This window comes from Cervus elaphus, chromosome 6 (genome assembly GCF_910594005.1).
Source record: "Cervus elaphus chromosome 6, mCerEla1.1, whole genome shotgun sequence".
In the NCBI taxonomy this organism is placed as follows: Eukaryota; Metazoa; Chordata; class Mammalia; order Artiodactyla; family Cervidae; genus Cervus; species Cervus elaphus.
Window position 1 is genome coordinate 30344848 of NC_057820.1, and position 24847 is coordinate 30369694.

General features: G+C 35.8%; 1 protein-coding gene and 1 long non-coding RNA gene across 2 annotated transcripts in view; one reads left to right on the plus strand and one right to left on the minus strand.

Moving 5' to 3' along the window:
• The window catches only part of CSN2 (casein beta), a 120156-nt gene that overhangs the window by 47796 nt on the left and 47513 nt on the right, over positions 1-24847 (plus strand). The window lies entirely within an intron of this gene.
• LOC122696494 lies at positions 15712-22894 on the minus strand. Its single transcript, XR_006341765.1, has 5 exons — positions 22844-22894; positions 21637-21657; positions 21533-21559; positions 20338-20465; positions 15712-15991 (listed from the first exon to the last, which is right to left on the minus strand). It is a non-coding gene; the product is annotated as an uncharacterized LOC122696494 (long non-coding RNA).

Consider the following 24847-nt stretch of genomic DNA (forward strand, 5'->3'; position numbering starts at 1 on the left):
TTCTGTTTTCATTTGTATGTAATCATACAGCATATACTGTATGACATCTAGCTTCTGTCTCATGGCATAATGTTTTTGAGATTTATCCATGTTGTTGCCATTATTGCTGAGTCATCTATTATAAAAATGCTGTTGAACGACACCCTGGCTGTTTCTAGTTTGGGACTATCATGAATAAAGATATTATAATATTATTTGTACAAGGATCTTTGAAGACAATTTCTTTTTGTCTCGGATAAGACAGAGGAATCATATGGTAGATGCACACTGAATATTTTCATAACACATCAGACAGTTACTTGCAATTTTAAACTCAGAATAGAGTTTATGTTAGCATTTGGAATATGGCCACTAATCTTGTATGACTTTCCTGGTAACTAAATACACAGTATACTCAAGGTGGAATGTTCTTTAATTTTACCAGAAGAGGAACAGAGATTCAAGGAAGTTGTGTGATGGGCATAAAGACACAGTTGGACTCAACTCAGGAAACATTGACTTTTATGCCAGTGATTTTTATATTCAAGAGCACTCTATTCTGTTACCCCACTTCTTTATAGAGCAATCTTTTTTGATTTTGATTTTGAGCCAAATACATCTCAGTATGTGTGTATGAGAGTATATTTTTTCACTAGAAAATTTTGTGATCTAACTTGAGCAAAATATTTGTGTGAAAAAATTTAATAGACAACATAGGGGTTACTAAAATGTAGCTTAGAACACAAATATATTAGATATTTTAATGTAATTAATAAGAATTAAATCCCATCAGTGTAGTTAATAAGAATTTATCTTCTCAATTTTGTCATATACTTATATGAGGACCACCTTGTCAACCACCAGAACAAGAATAAAGATAGTGAATAAAAACTTGATTTTATTTGAGTCTTAATAAAGTAGATATAATAAAGTAGTAATTCATTCATTTCTTGTCAAACTTGTATGGCTCATACTACATGCTAAAAAATTGTGATAATAGTGATATACAGAAAATTAAGATTACATTCCCTGATTTCAGGAACATATTTTCTAATAAACTCATACTAGGTAAGTTAAGCAAAATGTTGTAGTGAGAGTATACTCAAAATGTTATGAGAATATGGAAAATGTTCATATCAACCTGCGGGGAGCCGGCCTAACTGCTCAGGCCCCTTCTCGGCCCTGAGAGAGATCAAGAGGTCCCTCTCTGTCCCGCCACCCCTGATTTGTTAAAGTGCAAATTGGCCTTTCTCACCTCCCTCAAGGAAATCGCTGCAGCCATCATTTGCCCATTTTCCTGACTCTGATATTATCGGGCTCCTGTGAATGGCTTATGTCTAGGTAGTCTTTACCTGATTGTAAGACGCTGGTGCCATGCTCTGCTGGAGTTAAGATAAAACTCCTGAGCTAAAACTAGTGTCTGCAGTTCTGCACGTATGCAAGTCTTTGATCTAAAATTTGGTGAATCCTGTTAGTATATATATGTATGTTACCCCTCAATAAAGTCGTCGGAATCAGTCACAAGCTGACTCCGTCCCTCTCAACCCCATCTTTCCTAGTCTTTTATTTCTCAGGTGCTCTGGTGATTGCGTCCTCGACCTGTTCATCTAGCCGGCAGGCCCGGCATCAACCAAGTCAGATAAGCAGGGACATCTAGAAAGGATCAGAGTAAATGTATTGCTATGTCCTACAAAATGAGGGGAGTCACAGAGGAAGGAAGTGAGGAAAAGGAAGGTGTCAGAAGCCTGAAAAGACAGGAAAATGAGAGAGGGTAGCCAAATGAAGAGCAGAAATTTTGAGTTCAAGAGAAAGAGAGGCAAGAGTTGAGTGTAAAGTTTTCAGGGAGGCTAAACATTTTATGTCTCCTCTTGGGGGCTGAGAGTGGCATGGAAGACTCTTCATCAGCATGTGAGGTGGAAAGTGTTGGATTTTGTATTAATTACTGAAAAATTATCCCAGAGAAAGATTAACAGTGGAGTAAAATAGCAGACAGCATTGCCATTTATGGCGGTGTGTGAAAGAAAGTACAATTATAAGGGCTGATTTGTTGAAAATGGCACTGATGATGTTGATTAAGGAACAGATTGAAGAAATGTTTAAAAGAATAAATGACAGACTATTAAACAACTGATCAAAAATGCAGGATGTTTTGTGTGTTGGCTATGAGAAATGGAATTGGAGAAAACAATTAAATTGTCCCAAAGTTCTATTAAAAAGAAAATAAGAGCTTAATCTGGCACTATTTTCTATAATCCCCTCGCTCAATTGTATGCAAGTGAATTCAGAGCCAGCAAGTTAAATATGAACTATATTTGAATTATATACATAAAAATTAAAATATGTTGTGAGGAATATTTAATAATTAAAGAATTTATAAAATTCATATTTTACCTAATTGAAAACTGTGAAAGACATAATAGATTTCTCGTGAACTTTTTCTCTCAAGAATGATACAATATCGCAGAACCATATTGCACCTGAAAAGTAAATAGTACATTTCTGCTAAAAATTTAATAATCAAAGACATGAAGAAGTAACATAGTGACTTCTATGCTGTTTTTTGTTGCTGTTTACTCACTAAGTCATGTCTGACTCTTTTGAGACCCCACTAAGCCACCAGGGAAGCCCACTATGTTGTTTTACTTGCTTTCTATCTGTCAGTTTCTCTTATTTATTCATATTAAGAGCACTGGATGTTATTCAGAATGTAAAGTACTTAGAGTATCTTAATGAAATTTTCCAACTTGCAGGCACTGTACAGATCTTTAAGCCATGTCATGATATAGGAAAAGATGCAATCACATTTACTTTACTATAGTATTGTGTTAAAATTAGAATAGAAAAGAAGTCTAGAGAAAGTGATCTTTCTCTGCCAAAAAATACTGTTTGCTAACTTTGGAAAAATAAATTCAAAGGAGACATTTAAGATCTTTTGAAAATTAAAATTTCCTTCTTTTTCAGCAATTGAGATAGTAGATAAAATAATTGAATAAAATAAGAATGAATAAGTGATGTGAGCATTATTTATGCAAAATAAAGTTTTTAATGATGGAAATAAAAATGTAAAGAGTAGGCAAAGTTAGATATGAGAATAAAATAACATAGAAAAGTTCATGTCAACCTTAAAAACAAAGTAATCTTGCAAAACCACCATGTTATTAGCAGAAAGAAATAACACATAAATTCTGAATTTATCTTGAGGTTAAAATACAATTAATTTTAGTGAGTATATATTAGAATTTCAGATAATAAATAAGGTTCTAGGTACTCAAACAATAAGCTAGTAACATCTTCTTTATTGAGATTGTATTTTTTCTTTGGATCATAGAGAAATACATATGTTTGAGGCAGCTAGATAATTCAAATAATTTTGGCATTTTGATTTCTAAGTATCGTAGCTATGGAGACTCTTTCTAAATAACTGTTGGAATAAGTCTGGCTTTTAAAAATTACATTGCTAAGTCACATGCAAGGTTTATTCTAACATATTTGATTACATTTTTCTTTCTTCCTTCCTTTTGTATCTCCCTTTTTCCTTCCTTCCTTCTTTCCCCCCTCCTACCTTCCCTTCTTTTCTTTTTACTTTTATTTTTTCCTTATTCTTTGAAACAAAGAAACTTTATAGATATTGGTCATATTACTGAGTGGATTTAAAGCAATAATATGGCTCAAGTGAATACAAGAGATTTCAAATAAAAATTCAAATGATCCTACTTGAGTGTAATGTAAATGTAAATGTAAACATAAACCACACTGAAATTTAACATATCCTTTATTTTAGGTTGGAATACTACATTAAAGTGTTATATTAATATATTCAACAAGATATATTAAAATTGTACTCAACAAGATAGAAAGTTGTGAAATATGGATGACATTCAAAATAAAAACTGCTGACTGTACTCATAGGAGTGGTATTCTTATTTTGTCTATAATCTTAAACTTCACGACAGGGAGACGGCTTTATAAAACTAATAGACCAGAGCTTGTTTTTCTATCTTTAGATAAAGAAAGAATGATAGAATGTTCTCCAAAGCCAAATATCAGGCTCTTGAAAATGTCACGATGTTTCCTTTACAACATAGCAAAACAAAGAGATATTGCTATCTCATGAGTATGGTGCCATAAGGGCCAGCTTTAACACGCACTTTCCTGTTTTCTGTCTCTTCCAAAGACAAGCTGATCTTTAACTATCAATTCATACTAATGAAAGAAACCCAAAGCTGAATCCCTGAAGGATTCTTGAAGTAAATTTTTTAAGCCATCAAGGAATTTAGGTGTATGCTATATTACAGTTTCATTTTAATATAATATAGAATTATGAGATGACGGATTTGAAAAAAGCTTTTAGTGCAATTAGGTTGAAGATTTGGTTTTGACTTCAGAGGATTCAAAGAAAATTATACTGACGCTATACTAAGGTGCTTATATATTATTCTGGGAGACAAATGAATATATAAGAGATGTCTAGGAAATTGATGTGGCTTCTGTGTGTGGTGGCTCGGATGGCAAAGAGTCTGTCTGCAATGCGGGAGATCTGGGTCCAATCCCTAGGTTGGGAAGATCCCCTGGAGAAGGGAATTGCAACCCACTTCAGTATTCTTGCCTGGAGAATTCCATGGGCAGAGGAGCCTGGTGGGCTACAGTCTATGGGGTTGCAAAGAATTAGACACAACTGAGTGACTAACACTTTCAGGAGATTTTTGTTGTTCAGTTGCTATGTTGTATCTGATTCTTTGCAACCCCATGGAATGCAGCATGCAAGGCTTCTCTATCCTTCACTATCTCCGAGTTTGCTCAAACTCATGTCCATTGAACTGATGATGCCAATCAACCATCTCATCCTCTGTCGCCCCCTTCCCCTCCTGCCCTCAATCTTTCCCAGCATCGGGATCTTTTCCAATAAGTCTGCTCTTCACAATCAGGTGGCCAGAGTATTAGAGCTTCAGCTTCAGCATCAGTGCTTCCAATAAATATTTAGGGTTGAACTGACTGGTTGATCTCCTTAATGTCCAAAGGACTCTCAAGTCTTCTCCAGCACCACAGTTTGACAGCATCAGTTCTTCAGCACTCAGCCTTCTTTAGGGTCCAAGCTCTCAAATCTGTACATGACTACTGGGATATAGTCGAGTGTCTTAGGGCATCATAGTATATAGATGATGATGAACATGATTAAGATAAATAGGGTGTAGGGAAAGAGCAAATTAGTCAAGATAGCATGGTCAGGTTCTCTTGCCCCTTGGCCTCTCACCCTTTCTCCATGCTTTGTAAATAATCATTATGTAACAGCTGAGATCACCTATAGCACTGCACATGCGTGTCACGAGGTATTCGGTTGGTCGTGGGCTGCTGCGTATGTATGCCTGTAAGTTTCACCGTGAAAGCCCTAGCTACCGCTGCACTGGGACTACACTGGAGTGACATCATGGTTATGTTATATGAGGTTATGTTATGGCTCTATTATGGCTCCTTTATGATTATGTTGTGGCTGCAGCTACAACTGCTGCATCAGCCAAGACAGAGGCTGTGTTGTGGCTGCCATGCCAGCCAGGAGAGAATAAACGTGTCTGCAGTTGCTATGGCTCCCCGTTTTCTTCCAGCCTCTTAGCTTGCACCTTGCCTTCCCTGGGTTCAGCGAACAACGTGCACAGTGCGATACAGCAAGACAGTTGGCATCACGAACAGGATTGGCTATCCGTAGGGAAAATGCAGTCAGATAATAAGTAAAGTAATAACCATAGACCATTAATGCTATATTTGGGGGAAAACATTCCATAAAAATAATTAGAAGCAATAACCAAATGAAAAGATTTATAAATGAACTTAACAGGATGATTTTTACAATAGAAGATAGTTAAGTAGAGTGACCAAATAACAAATGAGTTATCCAAAGTTAATCCCAGGATTAGCCTGACATGTGTGAATAAGACAAAGGGAAAACTATGTTTGAGTTATCCAAGTTAGAAAATACATGGAATAGTAAAAAATGTTTCTGTAGAACACCAGCTATCCTACTTCATAAAATGCATGCCCAAGGTGGAATAAGTCTATGCCAAAAATATAACAGCAAATAAAAATGTTACTGTTGTTTAATAAATGATGATAAATGGCATAGTAACTTGGAATCATCATTGATTATAAACATATCCAAATTATTAAATTGCACTTTTATTAAAATAACTTTATAATATTTTAAGTCTTAATGTATAGTCAAATTTTCAGAAAAATTTGGTAATCGTTTAGGATTGTACTTAAAAAATTCCTGTTTCAAAGTCAAATGACCATGGAGCTCAGTACTATATATTTCATATAGTAACTGGATGCATTTTTTTTGGAATTGAATTTGCTTTCTTTAAGTCTTTAGGGTTTTGTGTTCTTCAAGGGAAGCCATGTGATAATAGGATTATACAGGATAGTAGAAAAAAATAGTTATTACTAAGTATCTAAGGAAATTGTATTAAAATGTACCTTTTTGATACTAGTTGAATAATCAAGTGTACTAAAATCTGAATATCATGGTATCATCTACAGTATTTAAATTATATTTTCTAATCCACTTTCACTCAGTCTGGTATATGAGACTGTCAGAATGAGTATCACCTGAGAGCTTGTTGGAACTGCAAATTCATAGATCATACTAAAAGTTGTAAAAATATCAAGTTGTTTCAACATGACTTTCTGATTTTGCATTTTTATCTAAATATCTAATACAATAGTTCCTTAAGTTCTCAGTTTAAAGAATTTAACAAATGATAAGTGAAAATATGAACTCAAGGCTTACAAATGTCTCTTAAAAAGCAAAGAAAGATATATTCAAATCAAAATGAATGGTCCCACCAGGATTTAATAATTTTTAAGGTATTCATATTTAAACCCACAGTCTGACATGCTTGGTTTTCACTGTTGCTTTTTCTGTTGCTTCTCTATTACCTCAGAATTTCATCTACAAAAAAGCATACAAGTGCCTGGAAAAGTCAAGTACAAATTGTTTGCGGCAGAACAGATCCTCTGACTCTAAAACTTAACTTATTTAAAATAAATTGCCAGCTTCCTGGATTCATGTTTCTGCTGTTTTTTGGTTTTTTTTTTTTTGCTATTTAACTGTTGATTAAAAGTTTTATCTTTAATACATGAATTTGTGTAAGATTTATAGCACACAAACTGTTGCTTTCAAACAATAAGGAACGATTAGAGCATATGGAATTTAGAAGCCACTGACCAAGTAATTTCTCCTAAAGTCAGATTTTCTGTGTTTCTCAAAGTAATACAGATAAGAATCATCTATTGGAGGTATATGAAAGAGTAGCAAACATTCAATTTGTGAATCACTTAGCTTATTACACACTATTAGCATACAACACAGAATTGTCAAAGTAGAGACAGTGAAGTAAGAACCACACCAAGGAGGCTTCCAGAATGAGGCATCTCAGCAGGAGCAGTGGCCTCTGGCCAGGCAATGAGTTTGGAACAAATATGAGTGAGAGGTCACTTTCTGTTCTCCCAGGGTTTCCAGGTCAGGGTCTCTGCAACAACTCTCAACAGCATAAAGTTGGGTTTTCCTGGGAAGAGCTCTCAAGTCACTCAGCTTGGTGGGCTCTTTTTAAGGAGCAATGGTTATCCCTGAGGAGAGGTCTTGATTTTGGTTATTCTTTCTGTTCCAATGTGGTACATTGGCCATCAAACTTCCCATCTAAAGAGATGACTTAGTTTATCACCCCAACGCACTCCCAGTCCTACACAGATATTTCAGAACAACTAATGTAGAAGTCCACATTGGCCACTGGGACTCAATTTTAAACTATCTAACATGTCTTACTCCTTGGAAGGAAAGTTATGACCAACCTAGACAGCATATTGAAGAGCAGAGATATTATTTTGCCAACAAAGGTCCATTTGGTCAAGGCTATGGTTTTTCCAGTAATCATGTATGGATGTGAGAGTTGCACTATAAAGACAGCTGAGTGCTGAAGAATTGATGATTTTGAACTGTGGTGTTGGAGAAGACTCTCGAGAGTCCCTTGGACTGCAAGGAGATCCAACCAGTCCATCCTAAAGGAAATCAGTCCTGAATATTCATTGGAAGGACTGATGCTGAAGCTGAAACTCCAATACTTTGGCCACCTGATGCAAAGAACTGACTCATTGGAAAAGACCTGATGCTAGGAAAGATTGAAGGCAGGAGGAGAAGGGGACAACAGAGGATGAGATGATTGGATGGCATTACCGACTCAATGACATGAGTTTGAGTAAGCTCTGGGAGTTGGTGATGGACAGGGAGGCCTGGTGTGCTGCAGTCCATGGGGTTGCAAAGAATTGGACATGACTGAGCAACTGAACTGAACTAAACTGAACATGTCTTAACATAGCTTCATCCTATAGGTTTCACATAAGAGGAGTAGAAATCATAACCAAAATGAAATCACCTTTTAACAACATGCATTTTTAAAAATAATGTCTGACTCTATCTGTTCTTAATTGTTGCCAGCAAATTGTTTTCACCTTTGGAGCTACTTCATCATCATTTTTTCTTCCACAGTGGAGGTGACCTGACTTAAACCAACTTTGTGGTTCCACAACTACCCTGAATACCTGGAGTGGCATGGAGTTCAGTCAATTCTTAATTTTGCAGACGGAATTCATTGCATTCAGCAGCCACCCTTTGATTCTTAGCTGTTTCTTCTAATTTCAAAGAGACTAGAAATCATACAACTGTGCTTTTTAATATTTTTGAATTCTAGAAAAGCTTTTGTGAGTGGCCAGTTACTACTATAAGTATCTATCTTCTTCCCTCTCCTTTTCTAAGACTTTATTTTTGTGGTTGTTTCTTTCTCTTAAATGTCTTAGCTTGTTTTGTTTGCACTTGTTTATTCCCTCAGTCTACAATGATTCTCCAGGCAAGAGTACTAGAGTGGGTTGCCATTTCCTTCTCCAACTATGATCTTTAATTATCACTTATTTTTCAGATACCATCTCTTCATTCTCTGCTTCCAATAAATCACACTAACCATTGCTTCTTTACAATGATGGCTAAGCTTTTGGAAAGATGTCCTGTTTATGACTTCTTCTTCCAAATGTCTTTAATGCACTGCCTTTGTTAAGTCAGTTCATCCTCTCTTGCATGGATAAAGATATGTAGTTTATCTTTAATTTCATAAATTAAAATCTGATCTTTATCTGTCAGTTCCAAAATACATTTTCCACAACAGTTTTACATTTGAAAAAAATAATAGATGTATCGGGCAACTTAACTGCCTCAATACTTTTCTCTGGCTTCTTATCCTGAGTAAGGTAATATTGACAATCTATAACATATAATACAAGGGTATTCAAATTTCACACAGCAGACATTTGTAATTCCATTTTTTACTATTCTTTGTCTCATTTGCAACTTTCCTCAAAGCACCATGAAGTTTCATGTGTTTTTGATTTCCATTTTTCCTCTGCTCAAGAATGTTCCTCCCTCATATTTTCACAGACAGTGCATTTAATATTCCTTATGTTTATTTTTAGATCATGTTCAGATTTGACTATAGCTACAAAATTGCCTGCAAATATTATAAAATACATCCCTTAGAGTGTTTATGTAAATGCATTTTCCCTTTAAAAAATATAAGTGTAGTATATTTAACAAGCAATTATTGATTGCCTAATGTGTGTCAGGAACTCTTTTATCCAAATAGAACTGGGCCATGAAGAAAAAGAAATTTGTCTTCATGGAAGATATACTATGCATTAACTGGAAGGTGAGATAAAACATGATGACCAAGTCATAAATCCTTTGTCTGATAGTGATATATACTAAGAAAATAGAATTAGAGGAAAGAATATATATTCTAGAAACAGAATATATATGTGTTAGGAAATGTCTTGCTGAGCAAGAAAGTAAAAACTTGAAGGAAGTAAACAAGTAAACAAGTCAATGTTGTCGACAGCTGTGAGAAGAGTACTCTAATCTAGACCATGAGATGGGAGCATGCCTGCAATACTAAAATAATAATACTGCTAATAATGATGTTAAAGCAAATAGGACAGTGTTGTTTAAATTGAGATCTTTCTTGGAACTGAGATCAGAGAAATCAAAAGAACCCGATTATGCAGGATTTTAAAGGCATTTTGAGATTGAAGGACTTCTGCTCTGGAATTCAGTTTCTGGGGCTGATTGCATATCAGGGACTGGGTTTATCCTGCTGGTTAAATAACTCAGAAAAAAATAGCATTTATAGGAATAAAAGTATATCTGCTGCTGCTGCTGCTGCTAAGTCACTTCAGTTGTGTCCGACTCTGTGCGACCCCATAGACGGCAGCCCACCTAAAAGGAAAAAGAACAATGCATCAAAAGGAACTTGTATGTTTTGTATAGTACATAAATAATACATATATAATTATGCTGAAGGTGAGGAAGGGAAGGAAGAAAAAATATTTGAATAAATCAATGAACAAATAATGTCCAAATGTTAGGAAACCTGCAACTCATAGATCAAGAGCACAACAAATTATGACTGCAAAGCATCAAAAAGCCCACATCAAACACATTATAAACAAATGATTTCCTAGCCATTTCTTTCTTTTACTGAGGTATGTGAATTATGGGATTTTAGTTCGGTGACAAAGATAGAACCTGACCTCAAATCCAGCCTCAGTAGTGAAGGCACAGACCCTGGACCTCCGGGGAATTCCTCTACTAGTCTTAAAAAGAAAGTATCTAGAGAAAAAAAATACATGTGTTATACAGGGCCACAAGTACTTGAATGCTAACTGATTTCTCAAAATAAGCCAGAAAAGGGTGATGGAATATTTTAAGTACTGAAATAAAATATCTGTCAAACAAATTCTATGAGTGAAAATATAATTCTAAAATGGAGACAAAAAAAACCTTTTTCAGATCACAAACCTGAGCAAATTTATGATCATTATGCTAGCCTTAGAAGTAACATTTAATGAAAGTCATTCAGGCAGAAGTAAAGTAATAACACATGGGAATCTTTAGCTCCTTAATAGAAGAACATTGAAAATGGCAAATATGGGGATGGAAAGGAAATGCCTCAATTATCTATGTTTGAAAACACTTATAAATGTAAATATTTAAAAAATAATAAAAATAAATGAAAAAAAAGTAATAATATATATGGTGTGTGTTTTACTAAAAGTAGGGTTAAAGTATATGACAACATCACCACAAATCACGGGAGGAGGAAAATTAAAGGCTAATATCTAAGATGCTTTATTAATATGGCTGTTAAAAAAAGAAAATAAATGTGATTGAGACTGTAGAAAAGGGAGCTCTGGGGTACTGTAGAAACATATGTTGGTGCAACCCTAAGGAAGATATTATGGAATTACCTCAAAAAATTAAAAATAAAGCTAACATCTGATTCAATAATCCCACTTCTGAGAAATTTAACTGAAAGAATTTAAATCAAGGTGTCCAAGTTAGATGTGCCCTTTCATGTTCATCATTGTTTACAATAGCCAAGACTTAGAAACAATTTGAATGTGGATTGACACACGAATGGAGAGAGTAAATGTATTATACACATGAAATACACATTATTATATTTAAAATAAATATATCTATTTTTATAGATGTTATAAAAATAGATACATCTATTTTTATAGATGTTATAAAAATAGATATTATTACATTTAGAATGAAAAAGGGCTTCCCTGGTAGCTCAGCTGGTAAAGAATCTGCTTGCAATACAGGAGACCTGGGTTTCATCCCTGGGTTGGAAGGATCCCCTGGAGGAGGGCATCACAACCCACTCAAGTATTCTTGCCTGGAGATCCCCTTGGAGAGAGAAGTCTGGCGAGCTATAGTCCATGGGTTCCCAAAGAGTTGGGCACGACTGAGCCACTATGAACAGCAGCACTAAAAAAGAGACAATTAGCTGTTTGAGACACTATTGGATAGACCTAGAGGATACTGTGCTAACTGAAATAAGTCAGACGCAGAAAGACTGATATTGTACAATCTCATTTATTGGTAAAATTTAAAGTTATCACACTTAGAGAAGCAGGAACTGTGACTGTGTTTGCCAGGGACAGAAGGTACAAAGTTTTAGCCATGAATGATAAATAGATTCTGAAGACCTACTGTACAGCTTAGCATCTATAGATAGCAGTACTGTATGTTTCATCTAAATTCATATGTAGGCATCCCAGGTAACGCGGTGGTAAAGAATTCTCTTGCCAGTGCGTGAATGCAGGAGACACAGGAGATGCAGGTTTGAGACCTGGGTTGAGAAGGAACCCTGGAGGAGGTCCTGTCAACTCGCTTCAGTATTCTTGCCTGGAAAATCCCATGGACATAGGAGCCTGGTGGGTTAAAGTCGATGGGGTTGCAAAGAGCAGGACATAAGTAACTGAGCAACCACATAAATTTATGTATATAATTTAAGTATATATTAATGTTAGGGTTAGAACTTACCAGATATATATTCAGTTCAGTTCAGTTGCTCAGTTGTGTTCGACTCTTGGCAACCCCGTGAACCGCAGCATGCCGGGCCTCCCTGTCCATCATCAACTCCTTGAGTTTACTTAAACTCATGTCCATCAAGTCAGTGATGTCATCCAACCATCTCATCCTCTGTCGTCCCCTTCTCCTCCTGCCCCCAATCCCTCCCAGCATCAGGGTCTTTTCCAGTGAGTCAACTCTTCCCATGAGGTGGCCAAAGTACTGGAGTTTCAGCTTCAACATCAGTCCTTCCAATGAACACCTAGGACTGATCTCCTTTAGGATGGACTGGTTGGATCTCCTTGCAATCCAAGGGACTCTCAAGAGTCTTCTCCAACACCACAGTTCAAAAGCATCAATTCTTCGGTGCTCAGCTTTCTTCACAGTGCAACTCTCACATCCATACATGTCCACTGGAAAAACCATAGCCTTGACTAGATGGATTTTTGTTGACAAAGTAATGTCTCTGCTTTTAAATATGCTGTCTAGGTTGGTCATAACTTTCCTTCCAAGGAGTAAGAGTCTTTTAATTTCATGGATGCATTCACCATCTGCAGTGATTTTGGAGCCCCAAAAAATAAAGTCTGACACTGTTTCCACTCTTTCCCCATCTATTTCTCATGAAGTGATGGGACCAGATGCTGTGAATGCACTGGTCATAGCAAACACCCTCTTCCAACAACACAAGAGAAGACTCTACACATGGACATCGCCAGATGGTCAACACCGAAATCAGATTTATTGCATTCTTTGCAGCCAAAGATGGAGAAGCTCTATACAGTCAGCAAAAACAAGATTGGGAGCTGACTGTGACTCAGATCATGGACTCCCTATTGCCTAATTCAGACTTAAATTGAAGAAAGTAGGGAAAACCACTAGACCATTCAGGTATGACCTAAATCAAATCCCTTATGATTATACAGTGGAAGTGAGAAATAGATTTAAAGGACTAGATCTGTTAGACAGAGAGCCTGATGAACTATGGATGGAGGTTTGTGACATTGTACAGGAGACAGTGCTCAAGACCATCCCCATGGAAAAGAAATGCAAAAAAGCAAAATGGCTGTCTGAGGAGGCCTTACAAATAGCTGTGAAAAGAAGAGAAGCAAAAAGCAAAGGAGAAAAGGAAAGATATTCCCATTTGAATGCAGAGTTCCAAAGAATAGCAAGGAGAGATAAGAAAGCCTTCCTCAGTGATCAATGAAAAGAAATAGAGGAAAACAACAGAATGGGAAAGACTAGAGATCTCTTCAAGAAAATTAGAGATACCAAGGGAACATTTCATGCAAAGATGGGTTTGATAAATGACAAAAATGGTATGAACTTAACAGAAGCAGAAGATATTAAGAAGAGGTGGCAAGAATACACAGGAGAACTATACAAAACAGATCTTCATGATTCAGATAATCACAATGGTGTGATCACTCACCTAGAGCCACACATCTTGGAATGTGAAGTCAAGTGGGCCTTAGAAAGCATCACTGTGAACAAAGCTAGTGGAGGTGATGGAATTCCAGTTGAGCTGTTTCAAATCCTAAAAGATGATGCTGTGAAAGTGCTGCACTCAATACGCCAGCAAATTTGGAAAATGCAGCAGTGAACACAAGACTGGAAAAGGTCAGTTTTCATTCTAATCCCAAAGAAAGACAATCCCAAAGATATATATCGGTCATACATAAAAAGTGAAGATCAGTGGAAACAAACTCAAGGATTTTGTTATGTATTGAATCTGAACAACTAAGCAGTGAAATGAACTGAAATGAACTGAATTGGGGGAGGGGCACAACAAAAAGTTCCGTATTGGAGTTGTTCATTTTCAGGCATTTTTCACACAGTAGAGTGTGTAAGTGGGGAGTGAAAAGGCAGGAGCCTTAAGGAGGGAGCACACACACAAATAACTCAGTATCTACTTCCTTCCCCTACTCTCTGATTCTTTCATCAGCATCTGAGTCTGGGGATTCTCCTTTTGTGTTCTGCGAATGTCTTTGATCCAACACTAGGCCACTCTGCTGTGTGCAAACCTCTGGAAACTGAAGATTGTCCCTTAGTTTGGCTGATCTTCTCAGGAAGTGTAAACTTGTTTCCATGTATTTCAGTGAATGAAACTTACTATCACCTAAAATTATGACACAGCTTAATTTGTAGAGTTTTAGCTGCTAATATTTACAAGCAGCACATACTTGACATTTTCTTCCAAGCTGCGTGCTAAAATGAGTATTTCAGAAGTAGAAGCACAGATAGAACATACAAATATGGTGAGGGAAAAGGAAGGGGGCATAAAAATCAGGAAGTTGGGATTAACGTAGATACTCTACTACATGTAACAGACAAACAAGAAGAATTTATAGCACAGGGAATGATACTCAGTATTTAATAATAAACTGTTTGGAAAAAAGAATCTGAAAAAGAATGAATACAGAATGAATAAATGACTATACATATATTCATTCAATATGTATACATAATACTGAATCACTGTGCTATACACCTGAAACTAACTGGACATTGCAAATCAATTATACTTCAATAAAACAATGAATCAGTTTCTTTGGTAAGTACAATTAAAGTGAAAGGCAAGATATTGATTTCGATTTCGATGACTTCATGCCAACAGCATGGATAGAAATTTTTTTAGTACAGAATATTTCAAAATTTAAAAAACACTGCAAGGAGATCAAACCAGTTAATCCTAAAGGAAATCAGTCCTGAATATTCATTGGAAGGACTGATGCTGAAGCTGAAACTCCAATCCTTTGGCCACCTGATACAAAGATCTGACTCATTGGAAGAGACTCTGATGCTAGGAAAGAGTGAAGGCAGGAGAGGAAAAGAGGATGACAGAGGATGAGATGGTTGGATGGCATCACTGACTCAATGGATGTGAGTTTGAGCAAGCTCTGGGAGTTGGTGATGGACAGGGAGGCCTGGTGTGCTGCAGTTCCTGGGGTCTCGAAGAGTCTGACACGATTGAGGGACTGAACTGAAATGGGCAGTTAATGAAACATGACTGTTGTTGTCATGAGAAGACAGAAACCCGGCAGTAGATGTTGAATTTGTGAAAACAGATACATAGATTGAAGTTATACATTTACAAACTAAAAAATGCCAAGGGTGGATAATGAATGTCAGAATTAGAAAAACCACAAAGACAATTATACTCTACATCCATCAGAACTCTGTCAAATATACTGTGAAGACACAAATTATTGTAAATTTAGCCACCAACTTTGTTACTTTGTTATTACAGTCAAGGAAATAAATAAAATGGGATATCCAGTATTTGCTTGAGAGATCAATTTATTACTATGATAAGTTTTTTTTTAAATTTTTGTAATACTTTAACATAGAGAAGTAGGTAGAACACAATCAATTAGTTCAGAGAATATCACTACTACTGTTTAGAAATATTAATATGATCTCAGGAGTGTGTTTTGAATGTAACACTACTTGATTGCATCTTCTTTTTTCTTTTCCTTCTTTGAAAGTCAGAATATGGACACAGCAGGAGGGCAGGAAGAACTTTCCTGAGTACAAAGCAAATACATCTTCTCACCAAGCCTGTAGATACAGAGAAAATATTCTTTTTATTAACTTTGAAATACAGATAAAATCATGGCTAATAACATTATTCTTACTTGTTTTCAAATTATATTCATATACATCCCTCTGTGTCTGACCAAGTCAGATTGATTATATTCTTTGCAGCCAAAGAGGGAAAAGATCTATACAGTCAGCAAAAACAAGATTGGGAGCTGACTGTGGCTCAGATCATGAACTCCTTATTGCCTAATTCAGACTTAAATTGAAGAAAGTAGGGAAAACCACTAGACCATTCAGGCATGACCTAAATCAAATCCCTTATGATTATACAGTGGAAGTGAGAAATAGATTTAAGGGACTAGATCTGTTAGACAGAGTGCCTGATGAGCTATGGACGGAGGTTCGTGACATTGTACAGGAGACAGGGAGCAAGACCATCCCCTTGGAAAAGAAATGCAAAAAAGCAAAATGGCTGTCTGAGGAGGCCTTACAAATAGCTGTGAAAAGAAGAGAAGTGAAAAACAAAGGAGAAAAGGAAAGATATTCCCATTTGAATGCAGAGTTCCAAGGAATAGCAAGGCGAGATAAGAAAGCATTCCTCAGCGATCGATGCAAAGTAATATGGGAAAACAACAGGATGGGAAAGACTAGAAATCTCTTCAAGGAAATTAGAGATACCAAGGGAACATTTCATGCAAAGATGGGCACAATAAAGGACAGAAATGGTATGGACCTAACAGAAGCAGAAGATATTAAGAAGAGGTGGCAAGAATACATAGAAGAACTGTACAAAATAGATCTTCACAATCCAGATAATCACGACGGTATGATCACTCACGTAGAGCCAGACATCCTGGAATGTGAAGTCAAGTGGGCCTTAGAAAGCATCACTGTGAACAAAGCTGGTGGAGGTGATGGAATTCCAGTTGAGCTATTTCAAATCCTGAAAGATGATGCTGTGGAAGTGCTGCACTCAGTATGCCAGCAAATTTGGAAAACTCAGCAGTGGCCACAGGACTGGAAAAGGTCAGTTTTCATTCCAATCCCAAAGAAAGACAATGCCAAAGAATGCTCAAACTATCGCACAATTGTACTCATCTCAAACGTTAGTAAAGTAATGCTCAAAATTCTCCAAGCCAGGCTTCAGGAATATGTGAACTATGAACTTCCAGATATTCAAGCTGGTTTTAGAAAAGGCAGAGGAACCAGATATCAAATTGCCAACATCCTCTGGATCATCAAAAAGCAAGAGAGTTCCAGAAAAACATCTATTTCTGCTTTATTGACTATGCCAAAGCCTTTGACTGTGTGGGTCACAATAAACTGTGGAAATTTCTGAAAGAGATGGGAGTATTAGACCACCTGACCTGCCTCTTCAGAAACCTGTGTGCAGGTCAGGAAACAACAGCTAGAACTGGACATGGAACAACAGACTTGTTCCAAATAGAAAAAGGAGTACTTCAAGGCTGTATATTGTCACCCTGCTTATTTAACTTATATGCAGAGTACATCATGAGAAATGCTGGGCTGGAGGAAGCACAAGCTGGAATCAAGATTGCCGGGAGAAATATCAATAACCTCAGATATGCAGATAACACCACCCTTATGGCAGAAAGTGAAGGGGAACTAAAAAGCCTCTTGATGAAAGTGAAAAAGGAGAGTGAAAAAGTTGGCTTAAAGCTCAACATTCAGAAAACTAAGATCATGGCATCTGGTCCCATCATTTCATGGCAAGTAGATGAAGAAACAGTGGAAACACTGGCAGACTATTTTTTGGGGGCTCCAAAATCACTGCAGATGGTGATAGCAGCCATGAAATAAGAAGACACTTATTTTTGGAAGGAAAGTTATCACCAACCCAGACAGCATATTGAAGAGGAGAGACATTACTTTGCCAACAAAGGTCCATCTGGTCAAGGCTATGGTTTTTCCAGTAGTCATGTATGGATGTGAGAGTTGGACTATAAAGAAAGCTGAGCATAGAAGAATTGATGCTTTTGAACTGTGGTGTTGGAGAATACTCTTTTTTTTTTGGCAAAAGTTATTCAGCATTTTATTATTGGAGAATACTCTTGAGATTCCCTTGGACTGTAGGGAGATCCAATCAGTCCATCCTAAAGGAAATCAGACCTAAATGTTCATTGGAAAGACTGGTGTTGAAGCTGAAACTCCAATACTTTGGCCTCCTGATGTGAAGAGCTGACTCATTGGAAAAGACCCTGATGCTGGGAAAGATTGATGACAGGAGGAGAAGGAGATGACAGAGGATGAGATGGTTGGATGGCATCACTGACTCAATGGACTTGAGTTTGAGTAAACCCCGGGTGTTGATGATGGACAGGGAGGCTGCTATCCATGGGCCGCAAAGAGTTGGACGTGACTGAAGCTGTCTAGTGCATGGACTCTGCCTTAATGTTTTTATATCTTCAGTGGCCATCTCAGTGAATGCCTATGGGTGGTCTAAAAATATCTGTTGAATGAATGAATGCAAATCTCATTGGATCCTTTCCTAAAACAGTAACAAAGGAACAGTATTTTCAACTGTTTTCATCCAAAAGTTAAAAGAACTCCTATATTTCCATGTCTTCAAGTCTCATTTTCACTTTCACTTTCATTTTCCCTGATACTTCATGGATTTAAGGAATATCAAACGACTATTAATAAATTCAGAGAATGATAGCTACCATCTTTTCTTTTTTTCCTGCACTTCTCACATAAGAAAAACTGTGTCAGTTTGCATTTTATTCCACTTGGACTTTCAATGTGAATGCTATTCTTGTTCAAATTGAACATAGCCAAAATATCTCTTTTAGCATCTCCTACATTAACAGACCAAATGTATTCATAAAGCAAAATTTCCTGGAGGAAACAGCAACAAGCAAGAAACAAATAGCATTAGTATCATGTGTCTTTACTGAAAATCATATTTCCTGGGAACATTTATTTGCTAATCAAATTCTGACCACGTTCTTCCATTTCTTTTTTTCTCCTTCCCTGGCTTGGTTATCCATTCAATGCATCATGAAATCTGATTGTCATTTCTTAAGGCTTCTTTATCATTTTTCTTTCAAGTCTTTCTTTTCCCAACCAATTTCAGCCCCCTGCCCCTCAACTTATAAACAGAGTCCATATTTTACCCATGTTTATCTCTGTCAAATGATATTTTTGCTAACATTATTTCTTTCCTTGATCAAAAACCTTCAGTGATTGCTTTATATCTGGGAGGATAGGTTCAGATTCTTTGCTCTGTTATTAATGGCACTAGGAAATTCAATTTGAATATATTCTTCATGCATACAAATTAATTGAAAATGTTTTGAAACTATTTCAACTTTGAATTGTAGAACAATGTTCTTCCATCTCCACAAATATTGCTTTACTGTGTAGTGAAATATCTAATATATTATAAAATTTGGAAATATTAATGTTTTTAGATAAAAATAACTTTCTAATAGTAAATTATAAGTATTTCAGTATCTTTTTTTTTTGAGGGGTTCTTTTTAGAACAGTGTTTCCTATTCTAATTGCTCTACAGACTCTCCAAGGTAATATTTCTCAGGCTTTTTTGAATTATGAATTATATAGGGATCTTCTTAAAATGCAGGTCCTGGTTCACTGTGTGGCTGTTACTTTAGAATGAATTGCTAATAAGCTCCAATCTGATGCCTTTGCAGTTGTTCCAAAGTTTACATTTAGAAGGAAAAGTTTTCAACAATATGTTGATGCAGATTTAGTGGCAGAGCTACCTGTAGTCATAGTTATATAAAATTCTGTTCAAGAAATTTTGCATATCATCTTTTGAAAGGCTCACTAGTTCTACGAGGAATTACTACTATGATACTATGGAGTCTGATGCAAAAGTGAAGTTTAGAAAAGATTAAGGATATTTCATACGATTTTGGGGACCAGGATACAAACCCAGGTGTCCCCACACCCAGTACTCAGTCTTTGAACCACAGGACAGATGTTTTCTTTGGAAGCAGTTGGATAAATAATTGAGCTTCCCTGGTGCCTCGGATGGTAAAAAATCCACCTGCAATGTGGGAGACCTGGGTTCGATCCCTGGGTAGAGAAGATCCCCTGGAGGAGGGCATGGCAACTCACTTCAGTATCTTGCCTGGAGAATCCCCGTGGACAGCCTGGTGGGCCATGGACAGAGGAGTCAGTGGGGTTGCAAAGAGTTGGACACGACTGAGTGGCTAAGCACAGCACAGATAATAATTACAGTTTAAGAGAGCTACACCAGGCTGTACTTCTTAAACTGGGGCTGCTTTTGTTTTTATGACTTGCTCTTGACTTTTCTTGTTTTAACTGTCACCTTTCATAATTCTGGAGAATACGAAATGTCACTAGACTTGTCTTACCTTTGTGTTCATGTCCTGTGATTACTGAGCAGCTAATACACGACTGGATATGGGTATGGATTTGGAAGTCGATATGGATATGGATAATTAGGAATATATCCTCCTTGCTGGTTTGGGTAATAACTTGTCTGCATACATCAAAAGGGAGGAGAAAATTGCATAGAGTTAAGATAATGTAGGGCAAATAATTCATAATAATATCTATTAACAACTTACATCATAAATGTGGTAGGTCCTTCTATATCATCTGTTGGATTATTTTTCAAACTTTTAGTTAGATTTGTACTTTTTGTATGAGAAAAATATTTTTAAAATAGTAAAATAATATAGGATTTTTTTTTTTTTTGCTGTTTGTTGATGATTCTGTTGTTTTATCATACCCAGAGCCATTGATTATGGCTGACCTCTCAAAAATGATTTAAAATCTTTTTTATGATATTAGCTCTAAACTGATTTGGTCACCCTTCTAGGGAGTAGGCATTTACTAATTCCAAATTACTGGAATTGTTACTGATCACTGTTGTATTATAATGAGCTTACTGCCTCTTAAAACCCCTAAGTCTATAATATTCACTTCTGTTAATCCAAATATCCTTCATCCAACCTTCTGAATCTTTTTATTTGATATCATTTTAAGATCATCTACTTGTTAAGTTAGTATACATTTTTGAGACCTATCACATTGATAAGACATGTCCAAAAAGTGTGAGAAATCAGGGGTACTTTTCATGGAGCAAAATGTTAAATGAATAAAATTCTCTCTCTCATCATGGTCAATTTAAACTTTACCTTATGACTTTATCACCCACTATAAGAATCGGAAATTGGAAAGCTACCATTACAGCCTCTATGCTCCACTAAGTGTATATTATGCTCCAAAGAATATGATTCTTTAGGCAAAGTCAAATTATTCATCAGACAAACATATCTGAGTTTTAAGAAAGTGATTGGCTACATCAGGTTGGCATTATGAGTTTCCATCTGAATGCTACTAATATTAAGGAGTTCAGGACTTTCCTCAGTGTATTATAAAGAAATAAATGTATAAATAAATAAATAACAAATGCATAAACAAGTACTGCTGTCATTCACTGTATAAATATATTTCAGAGATGAATGTGGGCCTTTCTTTTTGAATTAACACTAGGGAATAAAATATGTTTGTGCTATACCATTTTCTCAGGGGAATACTTACAGGGTTATATCTAAACCGGTAACGTTCCTGGTAAAATAGAGAACAAATTAAAATTTTAATACATGTTTAATTATCACCTTTCCCAGTGAATGAAAGTGCCTTACCTCTTCAGATGAATCAGCTTTCTGGGGAAAAAAAAAGAAAAGAAGAAAATAGTTGGCACATTTATTTTTAATCTTTTAATTTGTTATGGGGTAAAGTAGTTAACACATTTTAATTTTACAATTCTAGATTGAGTGCAAAAATGCACTTAGTTGCCACAATTAAACGAAATGGAGGCAAAGTCTTAGGTAACTGATAGAAGCAACCTGTATTTTTTTTTTTTTTTTTTTTTGCTGTTTTGGTTGTTGTTTACACTTTGGTTGTTGTTTACTTACATCTTTAAAATGAGTGAATAATAGTTTGCTGCCATGTTAATTTGCTACATTCAAATAATTCACTGTGGTTTGAATTTCTTTTGGGTGTGAAATTGAGAAAAATCTATTACCTTGAATAGGACAGTGAATTTGAATAGTTCATTTTTGGTTTTGCTCAAGAAAAACATTTTTTATGTGGATATGTTTAAGTAACTCAAAAGCCACTAATATTCAAACATTAGTATGCTGGTAGAGTCTGATATTATAATTTTCTCTGGTTCTTTTAAAGTTTTATTTTTCCACAACTATCATTTTATAGAAAATAACATGATTTATAGTGATATCATAACCAATTTGTTTTTGAAACTCCTACTAGAATTTGCTCAATATCTGTGGTATTGCTATTTCTTGTGTAATTTCTCAGTAACTGGACATAATGAATATGAAGTGAAAGGGACAATTAGTTTTAACAGGAGTAACAAATTTAAGGAAAATAGAAAAAGCAGGAAGACAATGGTAGAAGGTGGAAGAGGAGAGGGAGGAAGTGGAAAGCAATTTAGAGAAGTGAAGTTTTACCTAATGACACATGGGAGTAAATGACAGTACAAGTTGAGAATTCATGGCATTTGTCAGAGCCACAGCTTTTAATATTTAAGTGCCTTTTACCAGCTCTCAGTCCCATATTATGGGATTTAAAAAAAAATTATTTTTACATTATACTATTATACTTTAGGTCTGTGTGTGTTATGCACATGCATGTCTTTTCAAGATATATTCTAATTCCTTACAAATTTATGAAGCTTAATTCAAGGAAAATGTTCCTATAAAACATGAAAAAAATTTTAAAGCCATGTTCAGTCATGCACATATAGGTCAGAACACAAGAAATAGGAAACACTTTTAGGATACTTCCTAAGAGCTTAAGTTCAAAATTTCCTGGTATATTAATACTTACAATCATGGCAACAATGAGAGCCATAATGAAGGCAAAGAAAAAGATCTTCATATCTGGTAGAGTCCTGTGAAAGCATATGTGAAAAATCAGTAACCCATCCACTGCTGCATTTAAAAATCAAACATGTATTTATCAAGCTATGCTCCACAGTCTTGTGAAACTGAGTAGAAATGCAAAGACAATTGAATCACATTGCCTGTCATCATGCAATGTAGAGACAGGTAGGCATCTTGATAAGCAAAAAGAAGTACTATGACGTTAAATACTAAAGCACTGTGAACACACAGCAAGTGAGCATCTTAGACCTAGAGAATGGAGATATTGAAGAAAATAAAATGGTAAGACTTGACCTCCCCCATGGTCCAGTGGTTTAGAATCTGCCTGCCAATTCAGGGGTAATGGGCTTGACCCCTGGTCCAGGAGAATTCCACAAACTGCAGGGTAAATAAGCCTATTAGCCATAGCTACTGACCTTGTGCCCTAGATCCTATGCTCTGCAACAGGAGAAGCCACTTCAAAGAGAAGCAACTCCAGAACTAGAGAGTAGGCCCTGCTCGCCACAACTATAGAATGAATGCCAGGGTGCAGCAGGGAACACCCAGCAAAGCCAAAAATTTTTAAAAAGAAAAAAAAAAGGTAAGACTAGTGTTACATTATATGGGGTTAATGAGTAAGTAAAGACAAGTCTTTGTGGCCTACAAAGAAAAAAAAATGAAAGAGAATGAGAACAAATATTTCATCCTGTAACAAGGACAGAAAAGGAGACAGGCTGACCATTTAGACTTCTGTGAAATGATAGGGAACTTACATAATGGTAGTATGGATGGAATTTGATAGTAAGGTGGAATTTGAGATGTACTTAGAAGGTAGAATGACAAGCTACAGGGATTGGTTTTGAATCAGAATTAGTGAAAATGAGTCAGGTTTCTGACTTGAAAACTGTAGATGATGTAATCTTGGTATTAGAAAATTAATGATGCTAGGGAGAGAAAAATCAAATAAAAATGTTTTAGGAAAAAATTCTAGTTATTTTGAAATTGAATTAATAAAATGATTTAATCTTCAAATAACCTTATTGAACACAATTAAACTTAACTGGGAAACTTTAATATGTTTTTGTAACTTTTTATCTGCAATGAACCCAGTATTGTTGCTGTTGAAAAGAATTAATGTAGATTATTTCTAAATTACTAGAATTAAATTTAAAAAATTCCTTGTATATAAGGTGAATAATAAGTAAATTTAAAAATAATTTTTAGTCATCAGTTTGATAGAAGATCACAGCAAAATCTTTAAGGAAAGAAACTACTCAGGATAAATAACTATAAATCTCTTATGAGAGAAATGACGGAAACTGATCTTGAGAGATGGATAGACAGAATAATTTAAGGGCTTTAAGAAAATGCTTCTTAAAATATACAATGATAAAGCTTGTGTAGTTTCAGAAAAACAGAATATATGGTGATGATGACAAAACAATGGGAAGGTTGGAAATGATCTGTGATGGGAAGAAAATAACCTTGAAAAAGGCTACTTAAATTTAAAAGAATGCATATGTTTCCAAAAATAGAGTTGATGCTACTTGAGATACTTTTTCTGTAAAACAAGCTACACTGTAGGCTGAAGGTAAATGTGTTAACAAAAGGAGATCATATATTTAGTCCAGGAGAAATAGGCTTCTAAGATGTATCAGAGACAGAGAAGATGGAGCTCTTGTCTTTCATTTTCCACCTCGATCACCTTGGGCAACGATTGCTGTCCGTTCAGAGGCACTGAAATCCTGAAACCACTTTTAGATCCTGGCAGAGGGTTATTTCTTTAAAATTATTTCTTTATGAGAAGCTATCAACAAATAACATATAATTAATAAAGTATTTCAGCTCATTCTACTGAGCAAAAGATTAGAATAAGACATCATATTAGATTATATATGAACATACCTTTCACCCAAGGTGAGACTCAGGAGTCAGAGAAGCTGAAATTCTGAAGCTTAAAGAGAGAATG